This window comes from Phalangium opilio, unplaced genomic scaffold, assembly GCF_054372755.1.
Source record: "Phalangium opilio isolate 3A_F unplaced genomic scaffold, DU_Popi_V2 ptg000113l_1, whole genome shotgun sequence".
In the NCBI taxonomy this organism is placed as follows: Eukaryota; Metazoa; Arthropoda; class Arachnida; order Opiliones; family Phalangiidae; genus Phalangium; species Phalangium opilio.
Genome location: NW_028324209.1, coordinates 714,039 through 723,147, shown reverse-complemented (window position 1 = coordinate 723,147; position 9,109 = coordinate 714,039). Strand labels below are relative to the sequence as shown.

At 39.6% G+C, this 9,109-nt stretch overlaps 1 long non-coding RNA gene across 3 annotated transcripts in view; it reads right to left on the bottom strand.

Moving 5' to 3' along the window:
- Nucleotides 1–4,683: 4,683 nt before the first annotated feature.
- The window catches only part of LOC149623149 (uncharacterized), a 37,770-nt gene continuing 33,344 nt past the window's right edge, over nucleotides 4,684–9,109 (bottom strand). For all 3 annotated transcript variants that reach the window (XR_016374906.1, XR_016374905.1, XR_016374904.1), the window contains one exon: nucleotides 4,684–8,328. This is a non-coding gene — a long non-coding RNA (uncharacterized LOC149623149). The remainder of the gene's footprint in view (nucleotides 8,329–9,109) is intronic.

Genomic DNA, 9,109 nt, shown 5'->3' with positions numbered 1-9,109 from the left:
AAGGGGGTAGGAAATGTTTTTGGAACTCGACCAATTTTTTTCTCTCTAGCGTAGGCGCGTTGGAAGCGGCGTAAAATCCTCAAATTTGTTCACTAGTGCCAGGATCTACTATCAATGCTAAAGCCCTTCACTTCTAGTCTCATCTCACTTCTGATATAACGTATACGAACAGCTCATCGATTCTACTAAGTTATGCAATTTAATCGTAAAATGATTTTTAAAAAGAAAAAACCATACCTACTTAAATTAATAATGAAACAACCCACACGCCGCGTCGTATACTTCGTTTAAAATTTTGTAATAGGCAAGTTACGCCTACGAAAGTTTGTGTCGTTACTTAACGTGTTATTCGACAGTTATATTTTAAGTTACTTGAATTCGCAGTCATGTCGTGGGAAATTCGACAAAGTTACTCGAATTCGCAGTCATGTCGTGGGAAATTCGACAAAGTTACTCGAATTCGCAGTCGGGTCGTGGGAAATTCGACAAAGTTACTCGAATTCGCAGTCGGGTCGTGGGAAATTCGACAGAGTTACTCGAATTCGCAGTCGGGTCGTGGGAAATTCGACAGAGTTACTCGAATTCGCAGTCGGGTCGTGGGAAATTCGACAGAGTTACTCGAATTCGCAGTCGGGTCGTGGGAAATTCGACAGAGTTACTCGAATTCGCAGTCGGGTCGTGGGAAATTCGACAGAGTTACTCGAATTCGCAGTCGGGTCGTGGGAAATTCGACAGAGTTACTCGAATTCGCAGTCGGGTCGTGGGAAATTCGACAGAGTTACTCGAATTCGCAGTCGGGTCGTGGGAAATTCGACAGAGTTACTCGAATTCGCAGTCGGGTCGTGGGAAATTCGACAGAGTTACTCGAATTCGCAGTCGGGTCGTGGGAAATTCGACAGAGTTACTCGAATTCGCAGTCGGGTCGTGGGAAATTCGACAGAGTTACTCGAATTCGCAGTCGGGTCGTGGGAAATTCGACAGAGTTACTCGAATTCGCAGTCGGGTCGTGGGAAATTCGACAGAGTTACTCGAATTCGCAGTCGGGTCGTGGGAAATTCGACAGAGTTACTCGAATTCGCAGTCGGGTCGTGGGAAATTCGACAGAGTTACTCGAATTCGCAGTCGGGTCGTGGGAAATTCGACAGAGTTACTCGAATTCGCAGTCGGGTCGTGGGAAATTCGACAGAGTTACTCGAATTCGCAGTCGGGTCGTGGGAAATTCGACAGAGTTACTCGAATTCGCAGTCGGGTCGTGGGAAATTCGACAGAGTTACTCGAATTCGCAGTCGGGTCGTGGGAAATTCGACAGAGTTACTCGAATTCGCAGTCGGGTCGTGGGAAATTCGACAGAGTTACTCGAATTCGCAGTCGGGTCGTGGGAAATTCGACAGAGTTACTCGAATTCGCAGTCGGGTCGTGGGAAATTCGACAGAGTTACTCGAATTCGCAGTCGGGTCGTGGGAAATTCGACAGAGTTACTCGAATTCGCAGTCGGGTCGTGGGAAATTCGACAGAGTTACTCGAATTCGCAGTCGGGTCGTGGGAAATTCGACAGAGTTACTCGAATTCGCAGTCGGGTCGTGGGAAATTCGACAGAGTTACTCGAATTCGCAGTCGGGTCGTGGGAAATTCGACAGAGTTACTCGAATTCGCAGTCGGGTCGTGGGAAATTCGACAGAGTTACTCGAATTCGCAGTCGGGTCGTGGGAAATTCGACAGAGTTACTCGAATTCGCAGTCGGGTCGTGGGAAATTCGACAGAGTTACTCGAATTCGCAGTCGGGTCGTGGGAAATTCGACAGAGTTACTCGAATTCGCAGTCGGGTCGTGGGAAATTCGACAGAGTTACTCGAATTCGCAGTCGGGTCGTGGGAAATTCGACAGAGTTACTCGAATTCGCAGTCGGGTCGTGGGAAATTCGACAGAGTTACTCGAATTCGCAGTCGGGTCGTGGGAAATTCGACAGAGTTACTCGAATTCGCAGTCGGGTCGTGGGAAATTCGACAGAGTTACTCGAATTCGCAGTCGGGTCGCGTGAAATTCGACAGTTACTTGAATTTACTGTCATGTCGCGTGGAAAAAATATTTTATAGTTACTTGAATTCGCATTCAAATTGCATGAAAATATTTTTTGTTACTTGAATTCGCATTCAAATTGCATGAAAATATTTTTTATTGTTACTTGAATTCGCATTCAAATTGCATGAAAATATTTTATGGTTATTTCAATTCACACCAGAGACCTGCACGTGCCGAATTTTTCGGGCCCGATCCGAGCCCGGCCCGGGATTTAGCATTTAAAAAAGTCCAAAACCCGGCCCGGGTCCGAGTATTTAGTTGGTTTTCCGTCCCGTTACATGCATTAACCAAGCCCGGCCCGGCCCGACGTATTGCATGTATTGAGCAGGCCCGGCCCGGCCCGACGCATTGCATGAATTGAGCTGGCCCGGCCCGTTATAAGTAGTGCAGTTGTAATTTTCATATTTTTTACATAACATCAATGAATTGAATTCATATTTGCTTTAGAGTCGTGTATTTTCTTAGAAGCTTAAACTCATTTAAATTATCTTTCTTTTGAATTTTGGATTAAAGAAGAATCAAGTTCAGCCCGGCCCCTTAATTTCCAAAATTTGAAAAGCCCGACCCGGCCCCTTAATTTCCAAAATTTGAAAAGCCCGACCCGGCCCCTTAATTTCCAAAATTTGAAAAGCCCGACCCGGCCCCTTAATTTCCAAAATTTGAAAAGCCCGACCCGGCCCCTTAATTTCCAAAATTTGAAAAGCCCGACCCGGCCCGATAAAATTTTCAAATGTGGAAAGCCCGACCCAAATGTAGTGAAAAATTGTACAATTCCCTGAATTCACACCAAGTCCAAGTGTCTTTACCTACCACGGGGTTAATTTTTATTTTGTATTTTGAAAGTCAATATTTTAAATTGGAACGGTTTAAGTAAACATTTTTCTTTAAGTATTGTAAACGCTTTCAAGTTAGCCGCCGCGTGTCTCCGCAGAAGGCAGCCAACGCCAGCCAGGGCCGGAAATAAGCACAGGACACTGGACATTGTCCAATAAAATTTTAAAATGTCCAATAATTTTCTAAAACACTAAAGGTAACTGGACATTTTGACCAATAAATTTTCCGAAGTTTTGATGAAGATGGGACACTATTTCTCCACAGTTCAGTGGACAATGTCCTATAAATTTTGAAGTCAAAGGGGGCGTCACTGGACGCGTGTCCAATAAGATTTTTTCTTATTTCCGGCCCTGGGCAACGCTAGAGAAACTGTAAATTTAATGGTACAACTAGGCCTATATCTAATTTATAGAAACGAAACGTACCTTGCTTGGTTCAACTCCAACTTCCCTCATCCTTAATCGGCTGAAGTAGAGATGTTTTTCCATATCTGAGTGAGAAGAGAATGTACTTACCCCATTGTGATGGTAATTGGTAACATGTAGAAGGTTACAGGACCTGTTGAATACCGTAGACCCGTACCGTTCTTAGTGGTCAAGTATAGATAAAATTTTTAAAAAGTCGTTGTCATTAGAAATAAAACATTTGTAGGGTTTCCATAATTTTAAAATTTTCCCTATAAGTTCCTATAGTTTGGTTCATCTCCCTATTTTTTCCTAATTCCCTTGGCAGTTTTAATATAGCTATTTTTAAACCATTTTTCCTATTTTTTTTCTATATTTTGCCCTTTTTTTAATCTTCCTATATTTTGCCCTTTTTTTAATCTTCCTATATTTTGCCCTTTTTTTAAATCTTCCTATATTTTGCCCTTTTTTTAATCTTCCTATATTTTGCCCTTTTTTTTAAATCTTCCTATATTTTGCCCTTTTTTTTAAATCTTCCTATATTTTGCCCTTTTTTTAAATCTTCCTATATTTTGCCCTTTTTTTTAAATCTTCCTATATTTTGCCCTTTTTTTAAATCTTCCTATATTTTGCCCTTTTTTTTAAATCTTCCTATATTTTGCCCTTTTTTTTAAATCTTCCTATATTTTGCCCTTTTTTTTAAATCTTCCTATATTTTGCCCTTTTTTTTAAATCTTCCTATATTTTGCCCTTTTTTTTTAAATCTTCCTATATTTTGCCCTTTTTTTTAAATCTTCCTATATTTTGCCCTTTTTTTTTAAATCTTCCTATATTTTGCCCTTTTTTTTAAATCTTCCTATATTTTGCCCTTTTTTTTAAATCTTCCTATATTTTGCCCTTTTTTTTAAATCTTCCTATATTTTGCCCTTTTTTTTAAATCTTCCTATATTTTGCCCTTTTTTTTAAATCTTCCTATATTTTGCCCTTTTTTTTAAATCTTCCTATATTTTGCCCTTTTTTTTAAATCTTCCTATATTTTGCCCTTTTTTTTAAATCTTCCTATATTTTGCCCTTTTTTTTAAATCTTCCTATATTTTGCCCTTTTTTTTAAATCTTCCTATATTTTGCCCTTTTTTTTAAATCTTCCTATATTTTGCCCTTTTTTTAAAAAAATTCTTCCTGTATTTTGCCCTTTTTTTTAATCTTCCTATATTTTGCCGTTTTTTTTTTAAAAAAAAATCTTCCTATATTTTGCCGTTTTTTTTAAAAAATCTTCCTAATATTTCCTATAAATATATGGTCACTCTGCATTTGTGGCAACCCTGTATAAATGTTTTTAACTTCAAAGTAAATAATTATAACGACAATTTTAATTAAGTTTAAATCTTTATTAATCGAAGAAAAACTTGATAATTTTACATTAAATCAATAATTAAAGTTGTTTAATGGCCACCCGTCAGTTGCACTCCATAAGATGCCTGGAATTGCCTTAACCAGAGCACCTGATGAAGTACAATTTACCAGAGACTAGCTTCTTTGATTTCAAACCCGAAGTTCTAACCAAGTTACAAAATAATTTAGGGCAATGGACTTGAAATATGCATTTTAGTTCCAGACCCAGACATCCCCCTTTAGAAAGAGTAAAGACGGGTGGGAGGGGGTATAAAAAGGGGGGAGTTCAAACTTTCAAAGAAACATGACAGACTGGAACTGGACCGGTTGTTTTATGAACGAACTACTTTCCGGTCTGAGTGTATTTATATTGGGGTAATCCTCCGCATCATTGAAGACTGTAGAAAGAAATTAGTCACCCCATTGGAATTTAGTACGCGAACACATCCTAAAATAATTTGGGAATGTACCCGTCCCTTAGAAAACGTGTTTGGTTCACGCGTCACTGGTGAACTAGGTACTATATTTTATTATTTTTCAACGACATCTGACAAAAACTGCGCCGCGCGCTCATTTTCGATGTTTTTTTTACTGTCAAGGTGTAGTGTATTTAAAATTGTTAAGATTTCCTTTTACAACTGCGCGTGGAATTATCCAAAAAGGCGCTTTTAACCGCGGTTGGAATTATCCAAAAAGGCGCTTTTAACCGCGGTTGGAATTATCCAAAAAGGCGCTTTTAACCGCGGTTGGAATTATCCAAAAATGCGCTTTTAACCGCGGTTGGAATTATCCAAAAAGGCGCTTTTAACCGCGGTTGGAATTATCCAAAAATGCGCTCTTAACCGCGGTTGGAATTATCCAAAAATGCGCTCTTAACCGCGGTTGGAATTATCCAAAAAGGCGCTTTTAACCGCGGTTGGAATTATCCAAAAATGCGCTCTTAACCGCGGTTGGAATTATCCAAAAATGCGCTCTTAACCGCGGTTGGAATTATCCAAAAAGGCGCTTTTAACCGCGGTTGGAATTATCCAAAAAAGGCGCTCTTAACCGCGGTTGGAATTATCCAAAAAAGGCGCTCTTAACCGCGGTTGGAATTATCCAAAAAAGGCGCTCTTAACCGCGGTTAGAATTATCCAAAAAAGGCGCTCTTAACCGCGGTTGGAATTATCCAAAAAAGGCGCTCTTAACCGCGGTTGGAATTATCCAAAAAAGGCGCTCTTGACTACGCGTAAAATTATCCAAAAAAGGCGCTCTTGACTACGCGTAAAATTATCCAAAAAAGGCGCTCTTGACTACGCGTAAAATTATCCAAAAAAGGCGCTCTGAACTGCGCGTAAAATTATCCCAAAAAGGCGCTCTTAACTGCCCGTAAAATCATGGAGAAGTTATAGATAGATTAACTTCCCTAAGCAGGCAGGCGGTCTCGCTAAGACTTGTCCTTTAAACGGGTTTTGTTTAGGGTGGTGTATTTTGTAAGTGGCGTCCGTACGCCAACGAGCACCAAAAGGATGTTAATTCTTTTTTCTAATCTTGCGGGACGCATTCCTGAAATTCCAACGAAAAGCGTCACGGCTCTTTTACTCGTACGGGGGATGAAATCATGGAGCGCCTTTGCTTCTCGCTCGGAGGATGACTTATTAGCTAAGGCATATGGCGCCCCCGTCAATGAACGACCGAGCTCGCTCGCGTGACGTCAGACATTTCCCAAAGTCAGAGGCGTTTTATATTTGTATTATCTCGCTTATAATACAGATTAAGTTTTTTTAAACCAATGCCATTTTCCTAATTTTAAGACATCCAGATCTTAATTAAATAAAACCTACTCCTTTAATAAACTCCACCCTTTTTGTAACACGGTCCTCTTGAAGCTACACTACTTTTTATTTTTTTCCTTCAAACCCTTGGCAATTCCAAGAAAGTGATGATACTAAAGTTTAGGGTGGGGTAGGTTATATCGTAGCAGAACTTTTTCAATGATTTTATCACATATTCCGCTTCAAGGGCATATCTTATTAATAATAATTTTTTTCTTCCTTTGGAAACGTCATAATCCGCCTCATTTACTAAAATACTTTGTTATTTTTAATAGTACTATATATTTTCCAAGAATTCCGGAAGCACGAAAAAATTTGTCTGAAATTACTAGACCGCGAGGCGACTCAAATTTTTAAATTTTAAAAATAATTTCATTTTGGGGGGGGGGGGAACCACTCGAATGCCCTGTCATTTTTAACCTTAATGGTTTAAAAAAATTGTTTTTGTCTGTCATGTCTCAAGGGAGATTGAAATGTCGCTAATTGGTTATAAGTTTCTGATATAAAAATAAACGTTAGGCTAAGCGCGCCAACTTTGAACAAAACATTCGTAGAAAAAATGAATTGAAAGCGTTTGGAAATAGTTTTGTTAACGATTTTGATTTCAGGGTTCATACAACTTTTGGAAAACAAATTTCCCTGAGATTTCCAGGTTTTTCCACATATACTTCCCGAAATTTACCAGGTTTTCCCCGTTTATGGAGTATCCTATGGAGCAAATGTTAACGAAGGAGGGGGGGGGCAAATATGACTATTACATAATCAAAGGACATCCCTGTATCTCTGCTATAACCAGAGTTATGAGCCTCCAAAGTTTAGTGTAATGTTAATCCTATGGAGGGAATATTCACGAACATTTTGCTTAATTACTCAGCCCCTTTTGACACATTTCCCTGAATTTTACTAAAAATTCGAAAAAACCCTCAGGTTTTTTTTCAACTATTTATTTCCTTGATTTTTCTAGGTTTGTATGAACCCTGGATTTTGACGTAGATCCAAATTTAAATCGATTAAAAATGTGTATTATTTTCGGGCCATTTCCTTCATTAAGAAATTAAAAATGGGGTCCCGCGTGGTTACTAAATTTGACTTACGTATCTAGTAGATGATGATGACGAATGTTGATAAGCCCCGCAGCTATCCGCGCGCTACTTCAGGTACCTGACTGATATGAAGACGCAGTCACAAGCACCTGATGCAGCACGTGGGAGCCACGAGAAAGAAAGAAAGAACGCGCGCGCGCCCGTCCGTTTCTATATTATTCCCGCCAAACTGCCAGCCATCCAGAAGTCTTTTCCCGCCAATACCAAGAAGTGATATCTAGTTTATTAGGGAGAAGGTATAAGATACCTAAGAATTCGCGCGCCATAGTCCCAGTCCCCCTTTCAAAATACAAGGGGGACGTTAAAGGAGGCCGGGCTATTTCGCTACACTCTCCTCAGTCAGAAAATATGACTGTAATTTTCATCATTCGCGTCGCGCTGACGTGAGTTTTCAAGAACCAATGAGATGCTGGTTGCAATTTAGAGGCGGGTATTATTAACTCCGGACCTACGTTTGGTTTGGACTGGAGATAAAGCTAGATTATAAATGCGGCGCGAATTTATACCTTCTCCCTAATAAACTAGATATCACTTCTTGCCAATACTTTTTAAAGATTTCTTGGAAATAGATGAAAGGCGGCCGGGCAACTGAACTGCAGGTCCGTCCGTGCTTCGGTTTACAAGAATCCTTTTGGTAAAGACGAAATTCTCGGAAACTTTCGCTTGAACTTCTCTCCAAAACCAAGTTGGATGCTTTTGCCGCCTATAATGGTTACAAAAGAAGAAGAAATTTTTGAGAAAAGATAAATTTTGAAGGGGGATTGGGAATTCTTTTTTTTTTTTTTTTTTTTTTTTTTTTGTTAAAAGGGTAGCCTATAACATAAGTAACGTACGAACAATAAGTTTGAAAAAGGATTTGTGTTTCCGACTAAAAAAGTAGGCATCTAGTTTTATCTCGACCTTGGTTATTTCCCCAGAAATGTTAGGCCTACCATTACGCTTTTTTGCTCTTTCAAATTTTTTTCAAAGCAGAGTTTAATCAACCGGCACAAAAAAAATCAATAGGGACTTGGCAGTACTACGTCATGCAACGTCAGGCTACCTACCACTAGTGCTAAAAAACATACCAGGAGGAGGGGCTTATATAGCTTTCATTCTATAGAGTTATATTTGCTGAGGGGGGTGAGACGTCATTGGTTTTTCAGCCAATGAAATTAACAAGCCAACAGATGGAGTCACCTTCTGGTGGCTATAGAGCTCATGTTAAATTCTGCCGCCAAAATGGCGAATGGGCGAAGTTTAATGTCACCCTCCCTGTAACCGATATAACTCATACCATAATGGCGCTAGGGGCGGAGTTAAGCCCTAATTGCCAAGTCCCTATTCATTATTTAAATCGCTTCAACAAAAAATTTCAAATGATAGTAATAGTAAAATAGAGTTGCTTATTACGAGACCATAAAAAATGTCGTACTTATTGATGTTATGTTACTAATGGAGAAAAGGACTTTCTTCAGTCTGCCGCCACCGCGACTTCCGCTTGT